The sequence below is a fragment of the Crocuta crocuta genome, unplaced genomic scaffold, assembly GCF_008692635.1.
Source record: "Crocuta crocuta isolate KB4526 unplaced genomic scaffold, BGI_CrCroc_1.0 scaffold140, whole genome shotgun sequence".
NCBI classification, from domain to species: Eukaryota; Metazoa; Chordata; class Mammalia; order Carnivora; family Hyaenidae; genus Crocuta; species Crocuta crocuta.
Genome location: NW_027527775.1, coordinates 4,915,789 through 4,926,131, shown reverse-complemented (window position 1 = coordinate 4,926,131; position 10,343 = coordinate 4,915,789). Strand labels below are relative to the sequence as shown.

Genomic DNA, 10,343 nt, shown 5'->3' with positions numbered 1-10,343 from the left:
GGAAGAAGCGGTCTTACATGGACTTCTGTATTTTAAGCTCAACCACAGGGGAAGAGCTGAAATTTCCAACAATTTCTACCAATTAATTGATTTACAATTTCAATTTAGACTTATACACAATGTTATATTTTGACTGTCAAATGGATTTGAGGGCTTTAAAATGAAATAAAATATCTTTTTCTGAACTAGAATTTTAAAATTTGGAGATGCTTGAAAGGTCATTTTCTGGCAGAAAATTATAAACTCAGGTAAAACTGTTCAATAACTTCAGAGCAGTGGTTTGGGCAAAGTCTGCTTTCACAGGCCAAACAGCACTGACTCCCAGAAGAATGTGACTATTCCGGATCCCCTCTAATGTTACCTTGATTTGATAGAATGGCTGGCTGGTATTATCTACTGTGCTATTTCTAAATATTTTTAGAAAATTTTAAATTTCCCAATTTAGTGTATTTTTACTAAAAATATGTATATTTCACTTCCTTAATTTTCAGAGAAAAGGAGATGAGCCTTTCTGGATGTGTGCCCAGAAGCAGAGAGATAACAGAATTGGATGTGTGGAAAGACTAAAAGTATCCCCATAGTATTTGCTCTTCATATGGAAGTTTTCTGCAGCTACAATATAGCAGGTGATCAGCTGAGTGAAAGAAGTTCCCCAGGAGGTCATTTATTAATTGTGCTCTGTTTGCTGTATTAAAAAAATCATTTCAAGATTCCTTCTCTACTTCGCTGTATGTGGGATGGAATTCAGAGGCCACGTACAATTTCATACCCAATGGAAATAGAGAGTTGTATATTATGTCACCAGAACAAATGTTGCTGATTAAGGAAAAGTTCAGTCTCCACCTAAGCTTGGAGACTATTGTCAGGTTTTTGTTTGTTTTTGTTTTGTTTGTTTTATACGTGTTTTCAAATCTTATAATCTTCAATACAGTTAGTGATATTGCTACAAGAAAATCTAAAAATGGAATTAGAAACTTCAGTATGGGGACCCACTCTGAACCCCGGAGATGACAGGACAATGTTTTAAGCTCAATACGTGTGAGATTCAACAGATGCAGAATGAAGCCTTTCAGAGCCTCCCTTACCTGAACAGAAGCAGCTACTTCTAGAAAACGCAGCTGCCTTGAAGTCACTTCTAGTAGACAGACCAAGAGTAAACCTATCATAAAGCTGGGGGGCAGGGTGGAGAAGAGTTGCACCTACATAAACAAACATTACCACAAAGTTTATCTCCCATTGTTCTCCTAAAAACCCATTACCTCTCCTAAAGAAACCTTTTTGTTTTTCTTCTCCTAGAAGAGTTTTCTCCCCTTCCCCTACTAAGTGATGGGACCTTCAACTATAACCATTTAGCCAGCTAGCGGCATTTTTATTAGCTCTCTGGTGCACCTGACATACACATTTTTTTTTCTCTTGTTCGTCTGCCTTTTCTCATTTTTTTTTTTAATTTTTATGCCCTCCCTCAGTTTAATTCGCAGGCCCACATTCATCAACCGAAGAGGGTGGAGGAAACATTTCTCCTCCCAGACAACAGAAACCAAGGCATCGAAATAACATTTCAAATACCAGATACGCTCAAGTTAACTCACGAACAAAAGCCCAAGAAATGGAAGCCTTTTTGGTGGCCTGGCTCACGTCACAAATCTAAACCCAAGTCAGCCGCCTCTGGAAACAGGTCAGGAAAGCTAACACACATCAATCACCGTCCTCCAACTCAACGCTCGCGAGATTACAACTCAACGCTCGCGAGATTACCCGACGCTGGACCACACGGCCGGCGAGCCTCCTAAGGAAGTCCGTGACCTCCTGGCCAACCGTGCCGTGTTTCTGCCTTGCCTCTTCGAACATTCTAGAAGCCCCAAGCTTGTCCCCAAATCCCTGGGGGATAGTGCGCCAGGCGCGGAAGGTACCACATCCACCCCCAACCACCCCCCAACCCAGGGGCTGTTTTCCCCTAAGAAAGGGACACCAAACGCGTCCCTAACCTGCCTTAGCTTCGTCACTTGGCAGTACTGGCGGCTAGACGACGCTGGAAGACGCTGCTGCACATTCAGGAAGGGCCCCGAGAGGTAGGTGAAATTTCCCAGGAGCCGTTTGAGTTCTCACCGCAGCCTCTCCCAGAGGGAGGGTGTGCAGCCTGTTTGACCTTCCGAGGTCTTTTAATTTCTCCTCCTCCTTCTGGCTGGGAGACATTCCAGGTGCTTCTAGTGAGGCCTGGCGGGCCTGGACACATGTGTTCGCGGCCTCCCTCATCAGCAAGGGAGCATCTCAGGGGGGCCTTGGGGGTCCCAGGGACCGTGCCCTGGTAGCCAGAGACAGTAGTCTGCTTGAATTCCGGAGGATAATTTCAGTATGGGGAAATCGTAGATAAGCCTCAGTGTAAGAGTGGCAGCCTCAGGGGACTCAGAAGCCTGGAGGTAAAGCCACAGCTTAAACCACTGGGGGCCTTGGAGAAATGAATGAAGACGTTCCATCCAAATCTAAGTAGGCACAAGTCAGGCTATTAAAAGCCACCAGAGCACCTGTCACTATGAAGAAAATCTTGTGAAAGGAATAAATAAATAATAAACAAACAAACAAAGGATAGGAAAAGAAAAGATAAAAACAGGGATGCAAACCAAAAGGGACTCAAACACAGAGAACAAACGGTTGCTGGAGGGAGGAGGGAGGTGGGCTATGGATTAAGGAGGGCCCTTGTTAAAATGAGCACAGGGTGTTGTATGTAAGTGATGAATCACTGGGTTCCATTCCCAAAACCAATACCATACTGTATGTTAACGAACTTGAATTTAAGTAAATTGCAAAAGAGAAGGAAAAGTGGAAGGGCGGGCGCCTGAGTGGCTCAGTCAGTTAAGCATCTGACTCTTGATCACATTTCAGGTCAAGATATCAGGGTTTCTGAGTTTTAGCCCTGAATTGGGCTCTGGGCTGGAGCCTCGGAGCCTACTTGGAATTCTCTCTCTCTCTCTCTCTCTCTCTCTCTCTCTCACCCTCCCCTGCTCTTACACACACTCTCACTCTCAAAATAAATAAACTTAATAAATAATAAAAAGAAAAGAAAGGGATAATAGAAATAGTACCAGTGAGAATCTTAGAAGCCAAAATGGTGGGATTAGTGGGCACAGACAATGGAACACTGTTATAGCAGTTGCCACTTTGTCTTTTGATAGATATAAAAGGTATTAGAAAATATTAATTTAGCTTAATGAAAAGCTGATACAATAAAGGAAAGTTTCGACATTTCATGTTTGTGGGCCGCCTTCTGGGCTCCCAGGGAAGCTATATGTTAGCATTTACCAAGGTTAAAATTACTCAACAAAGCCTCATAGCAGGGGTTCTATTTCTGCCCAGAGCCAATGTTGTATGTCTGATCTGTTAAGGAAATAACCCAAAAGGAGCATTCCAAACATAAAGATAAGAAAAAAAAATCCTGGGGGCACCTGGGTGATTCAGTCATTTGGGCTGCGGACTTGGGCTCAGGTCATGATCTCACAGTTCGTGGGTTCGAGCCCCTCTTCCGGCTCTGTGCTGACCGCTAGCTCAGAGCCTGGAACCTGCTTCGGATTCTGTGTCTCCCTCTCTCTCTGACCCTCCCCTGCTCATGCTGTCCCTCTCTCTCTCTCTCTCTCAGAAATAAATAAAGCATTAAAATTAAAAAAAAAAAGAAGAAGAAGAAGAAGAAGAAAAATCCCTTCCTGGTTCCCATAAGATTAAAGTCACATAGCCTTGCACATACTAAAACCATAAGATGAAGTCTGTAACTTTCTGAAATGTCCTTCATTGTGATGATTTGTAACTGTTTATGTTAAAATTTATACATATGTGTGTGTGTGTGTATATATATTATATAAATATATATATAACCCTGCACCAAATGTTCTTTCCCTGGAGCAATCTCTTCTTTGTGAAGATTGGGTATCCTGGGCAACAGTCCTAACTTGGGCTCAAATAAAACTGGTTTCTTTTTTTAAAAGGTTTGTTCATTCTGTGTTGACAAATCAAAAATCTCTCATGAGTTCCATATATTTTGGTTTTCTTTAAGGAAGATAATTCAACTAATGAAGACTAGGTGCAAAAAAAAAAATGTACACCCTCCAATTTACACGAAACATATTTATCCATATAATTCTAGATTTTTTTTCTAGATTCTTTAAAGAAGAAAAATATAATGGTCAGAATGGGGATATGTTTGTTAGTGACAATATTTAACATTCATTTTTTTATGTAAATAAACTTCAGAAAGAATAATCAAATGAATAAGCTTCTCAAATCTTTTTCAACATAGTGAATTGAATTTAAAGCTAAAAATCCTAATAGGTTAAAACCTTAATTTGTTAAAGATTTGTTATTATTGTATTATGTTTACTTCAAGTATATTCTCTTACATCTTTAGGAATTTGAGATATTTTCTGTATTGCTGCAATTAAATCTAAAATTTTATTTTCTTATTTAGTATATGTGTATACTAACACAATATTAACATGGTCTTTAGTTATCAGGAGCAAAGACAAATTTGTCTCTTGATAGAACATTAATCTAATTCACATGGCATTTCTTTTTGTTTTAATTTCTTAACATCAGTAATTTACTGCCCTCACAACATGAGAATTCCAGCTTTTAAAAAAAAGGGAGAGAAAATTGCATGTTAAGAGTTTTGTCCTTTACTTTCACGTACCAGGAATCAAAATGTCTTAAGAATTGACCCAGCAGATACAGCAACTTCTAAAAAGATGCTTCTTAAAGGTTAACTCTTTCTTCTCAAGAAAATACATGCCTATAAATATATGCACAGAAGTGGCTGAGGAGGACAGCTTCCCTAAGGTTGCTTGAAAAGGCAAGAAAGTCCTTAAAGAACCTTGCTGTTGCTGGTGTAAGAGGCAACGTTCCTGGTCCAGGCCCAACAAAGCCGCCACTTATCCAGGGTTGGGTTTGGCGTTTCCATTGCTGTCTCAGATGGACAAAAAGAGCACAAGTCAATGAGTACCATGGTTCTTGATTCCTCTGACCACCAGAGAGGGGCAGGAGGTCCAATGAGAGTGGATACCTTAGGACATAAGGGGAAAAAAAGGAAAAAGGGACGCATTCTTATTTTGGACAGGGTAATTACAACAGAGCACAGATGGCCTTTTTAACAGTGTTGAACAGCAAGAATATGATTTGCAAGTAGATAGCTGAAGTGCAGGTTATCTCGGTGGGTCTGAAGTTAATTATAGGAAAAATGTAGATGAATTCACAAAAGGGAAAATATAAATCATGATTGATGTATGGGGCAATCACTATGAAGAACACTGGTCATTAAATTCAAACTTTAATTTCAAAGAAAACATTTTGTATTTCGGCCACATAGATTTTAAATTTTAACAGCACTTACATGCTTGTTTACTAATTTATAAGTCAAATTTCAGCCAAATTTTTAGAAAATAAGTACACATAATAAATGGTTATAAGAAAGGATTTTGTAATCATGTTTCACTTACATAAATTATATCTAATCCAGGTTTTTAAAATAAATTATATTGATAAGGTAAATATGTAGCGAACCATTAATGTTAAAAAAAAAACTATTCTTTGACTATGCTAAGTTTTAGAGGATCTAGGTAAGCATTATCCCTATGAAAACTTACTGGAGCATACACATTTATCATCTAAGTATCTTACATGCACTGATTTTCTTCAGAAGGGGTGCAAGGGGGAGGTTCCCAGCTTTATTGAGATATAACTGACAAGTAAAGTTGTATGCATTTAAGATGTACAGTGTGATATTTTGATATATGTGTACATTGTGAAAATGTCACAGTGAAGCTAATTAATTTTTTTTTTTGAGTACAGCTGACACACACTGTACCATTAGTTTCAGGTGTGCAACTTAGTTCTTTTTTGTAATTTTAATTTTTATTTTTGAGAGAGAGTGGGAGAGGGACAGAGAGAGGGAGACAGAGGATCTGAAGCAGGCTCCACACTGTTAGCACAGAGCCTAATGCAGGGCTCGAACTCATGAACCATGAGATCACGACCTGAGACAAAATCAAGAGTCAGTCACTCAACCAACTAAGCACCCAGGTGCCCCTACATTCTTAGTTCTTAATTCTAAACAAATGTTGGAATGATACTGTATTTTGTCATCTGGTATGTTAGGAGTACTGGATGAACTCAGTTGATGTTTTAATTTTGAGAGAACTGAGTATCAAAGGGATTTCATTAAATTTCCAGAATGTCACTGTCCAATGAATACACCATATAGATAGTCTCTCAATATTTAATACATTAAAATTTTTTTTAATTTGTTGTTATTTATTTTGAGAGAAAAATAGTGAGCAGAGGAGGGGCAGAGAGAAAGGGAGACAGAATCCCAGTACAGAGCCTCACACAGGGCTTTAACTAACCAACCGCAAGACCATGACCTGAGCTGAAATCAAGAGTCCAACACTCAAATGACTGAGCCACCCAGGCACCCCTCCCTACATTTTTTATAGGAAATTTAAATTTAACATATACCATATTAAAGTGCTGGGTTCTTAAATTCAAAAATATATAAATAAAATCCACCTTTCATGCTATTTGTATATTAATACAAAAGAGAGCAAGAATAAAGAATGGAGGAGAGGAATAACAAAGAAAAAAGAGAGAGAAAGAAGGCAATATAGAAGAAAGGCAGAAGGAAGAGCATGGAAAGGTAAAGATCCAAATATTTATTTGAGAAAACCATTAAAATAATTCTTCTAGGTGTGTCTTTATCGTGTCAATATATTAGCATATTGAGAAAAGGAAAAAAAATCCAAGATTTAAAAGCAAAAATGAGATAACACTGTCCTGCTTCATTAAGGGGTCAAATTCCACTCTGACCACATGTGTCTTGTGTTAAGAGTTAATACAAACAATGCCAGGAATTTCCCGCACAGAACAGAGAAATGGCTGCCATGGAATTCGATAATCCTCATTCGTACACATTCCATGACTCTGGAATATCCCAAGAGCATGGACGTTGCTGACTAATGTCCCATCACAGTCAAGTCCTTTGACCTCAGCTGACCTTCAGAGACCTTACTGCTTGTCTGGCGTGTGCCAGACGTCTCTGCCTTCATATGGTTTCAGATCCTGGTCCCTCCCAACTGGCCATCACAGTACCAATCCAGGTCATGTGAAAATACTGTCTGAAACCCAAGATGTTTCACATAAATTTTTCTCTTGGCTAGATTCTTCTAAGGAATAAGATCAATATCAGTGACATCATTCAAGTTGAAAACTGACTACATCACATATTTAAAACTGAATGTTGGCATATGGCCTGCAGTTATTATGAGCATGTCCTGCAATTTCTCATTAATTCTCAAAGTCAAATATTCTGGCCCATTTGCTTTTAAATACACCTATGCTCAATAAGAAAGGTGTGGTAACTCTTCTTATATCTTACATAGCTCTAAACTAATTGATGACATGAAGGTGGAAAAGTAATGTAAAATGAGACAAGTAGGGACAAAACAAAAACAAAATAGAACCTACTTGAAGGGAACAGAAGAAATGTATGGTACCAGACATAAAAGATTTGCAGATTATTATAATTTTATCTCTGAATTCAGCTTTAGGTGTGCCGCTGTTTAAGGTTAAAAATGAAAACTATGGGGCACCTGGGAGGCTCACTTAGTTAAGCCTCCAACTCAGGTCATGATCTCAAGGCTCATGGGTTTGAGCCCCACATTGGGCTCTGTGCTGACAGCTCAGAGCCTGGAGGGAGCCTGCTTCTGATTCTGTGTCTCCCTCTCTCTCTGCCCCTCCTCTGCTCGTGCTTTGTCTCTCTCTCCCTCTCTCTTTCAAGATTAAATAAATGTTAAAAAAAATTTTAAAAACTAATTGGTTTGCATAGTTTCCATTTTATTAAATTTTTGTGGAAATCATATATTTTGGGCCCTCACTGGCAAAAAAATATTTCACTGTAGCTTTGTTAGAGACAAAATTATTATTCAAATTGACAATTGGCAGTTTTTTTTTAAAAAAAGTTACTACAGGAGCACCTGGTGGGTTCATTCAGTTAAGTATCTGCCTTCAGCTCAGGTCAGGATCTCACACACAATCTGTGAGTTCAAGTCCCACATTGAGCTCTCTGCTGTCAGCACAGAGCCCACTTCAGATCCTCTGTCCGCTTCTCTCTCTGCCCCTCTCCCACTCGTGTTTTCTCCCCCCAGTCTCAAAAATAAAGAGAATAGAACAGAATTACTATAAGTGCTAAAGGGGTAACAACTTTTAAGGCATTCCTCCATGTAGGACTTGTGATAACATGCACTATACATTTTCTTCCTGTAGATCTAATGTAATATTGAAAACAATGTGTAATTTTAATAGAGAGGAATGGATGGCTAACATACCCATCTCTCAAATTTTAAATTTCTTCCAAAATTGAAGGCCTTTTTATTGACAGGAGCTTCATTATATTTAATTCTTGATCGCATTCTTCAAATGCCCCTCAGACAGACACGGTGCCATTGCGTCTAAAGTGAGAGATGTATGCTGTAGATAGGAGAGAGAGACTGAATAATTGTTATGCTATGAAAATGTAAGTGCCAAGCTAATCCTCACTCTGACACATTGTTATGGAAATGCCTTCCATAATGCCTGCAAAAGAAATGCTCTATAAATGTTAGTGGAATCTGAGGCTGAGGCAGTCCTACACACTGATTATTGGCCTATGGGCCTCAGGGGGTCTGAGTGAAATAAATTTAAAGGAAATAAACTTGGTACACCTATTCTTAGTCTCCCAAAGAATGAAAACACACCCAGTAGCCTCTCATGAGTCTCAGAATCGACATTTTTAGACCACCTTTTGTAAGGTCTGTTGGTATAACAGATATAAACCGTGGGTGAAATCCAAGGCTGACACTGAAGATTTGAATTCAGGCTTTCCTGGTTAATTAATGTCTTCCTTGCCCAGTAACAGGTAGTGCTTTAACATTATGAGAGATGGAATTTGGCAGAAGTAGCTCCTAATCACTGTTTGAACAGAATGACAGGTGCAGGCTAGGACTTAAAGCTGATGACTATCATTCACCAAATAATTATGGCCAGCAACCTAATTACTGAATTTTTTTTAAAAAAAATAGCTTCCGTGCTGTTCTAAACTTGGGTTTGTGGTACCAATTCCTAGTATCAGGAAAATCCTGGTATTTCTGTAACTTGAGATTAGGTCATTTTAGACTCCTACTAGGTCATTAGAAAACTTAAAACTGGTCTTTATTAACTCAAAATAGTTTGTGAATCAGATGAGATTGTGAATTAAATGTGACTAGTTTGGATGCATCTTTTTGCTTACTTTTCTCAAATACTTTACACTCCTTTAGGTCCAAAATCTATTACAGGGATTCTAGAGATCTGTGTCAGATGTAATATTGGCTTCATTACTTCTTTCACCTTTCACATTAATTTCTTTTCTTTAATGTTTGTTTATTTATTTTTGAGAAAGAGAGCATGTGAGCAGGGGAGAGGGGTAGAGGGAGGGAGGAGGAACTTAAGCAGGTTCCATGGTCAGTATGGAGCCCAACATGCAACTCAGTCCTACAACACTGGGATAATGACCTGAGGTGAAATCAAGAGTTGAAGACTCAACTGACTGAGCCACACGGGTGCCTCACTTTCTCATTAGTTTCTTTGATGGAGTCTTTTATTTATTTTTAAAAGACTCTTTTTATAATAGTTTTAAGTTCATCACAAAATTGAAATCACAGGGATTTCCCAACTATTCTCAACCCCCACATATGCATAGCCTCCCTCACTGTCAACATCACTAACCAGAATATGTATTTTTAATTAAAAAATTTTTTTTAATGTTTATTTATTTTTGAGAGGGAGAAAGAGTGTGAGTGGAAGAGGAGCAGAGAGAGAGGGAGACACAGAATCTGAAGCAGGCTCCAGGCTCTGAGCTGTCAGCACAGAGCCCGATGTGGGGTTTGAACCCACAAGTCGGTGATATCATGACCTAAGCTGAAGTCAGACGCTCAACCAACTGGGCCACCCAGGCGCCCCCGGTTTGTATTTTTAAAACAAGGATGAACCTACACTGACACAATATACTACTCAAATTCAGTAGTTTACATGAGGGTTCACTGTATGAGTTTAGAATAAACTTTGATGATTGATATCCATCATTATTTCATACAGACTATTTTTCACTGCCCTAAAATTCCTTTGTGCTCTGCCTCTTCATCTCTCCCTGCCTCCCACCCCTGACCATTGGTCTTTTTATTGTCTAGTTTTGCCTTTTCCAGAAGGCCATAGAGTTGGGATCATACAGTATGTAGCCTTTCCACATTGATGTCTTTCTCTAAATATTACATATTTAAGGTAGTTTCATGTCT

General features: G+C 38.9%; 1 long non-coding RNA gene across 1 annotated transcript in view; it reads left to right on the top strand.

Annotated features, from left to right (window-relative positions):
- The first annotated feature begins 1,796 nt into the window (after window positions 1-1,796).
- The window catches only part of LOC144239333 (uncharacterized), a 51,150-nt gene continuing 42,603 nt past the window's right edge, over window positions 1,797-10,343 (top strand). The window contains exon 1 of the long non-coding RNA XR_013337393.1: window positions 1,797-2,069. This is a non-coding gene — a long non-coding RNA (uncharacterized LOC144239333). The remainder of the gene's footprint in view (window positions 2,070-10,343) is intronic.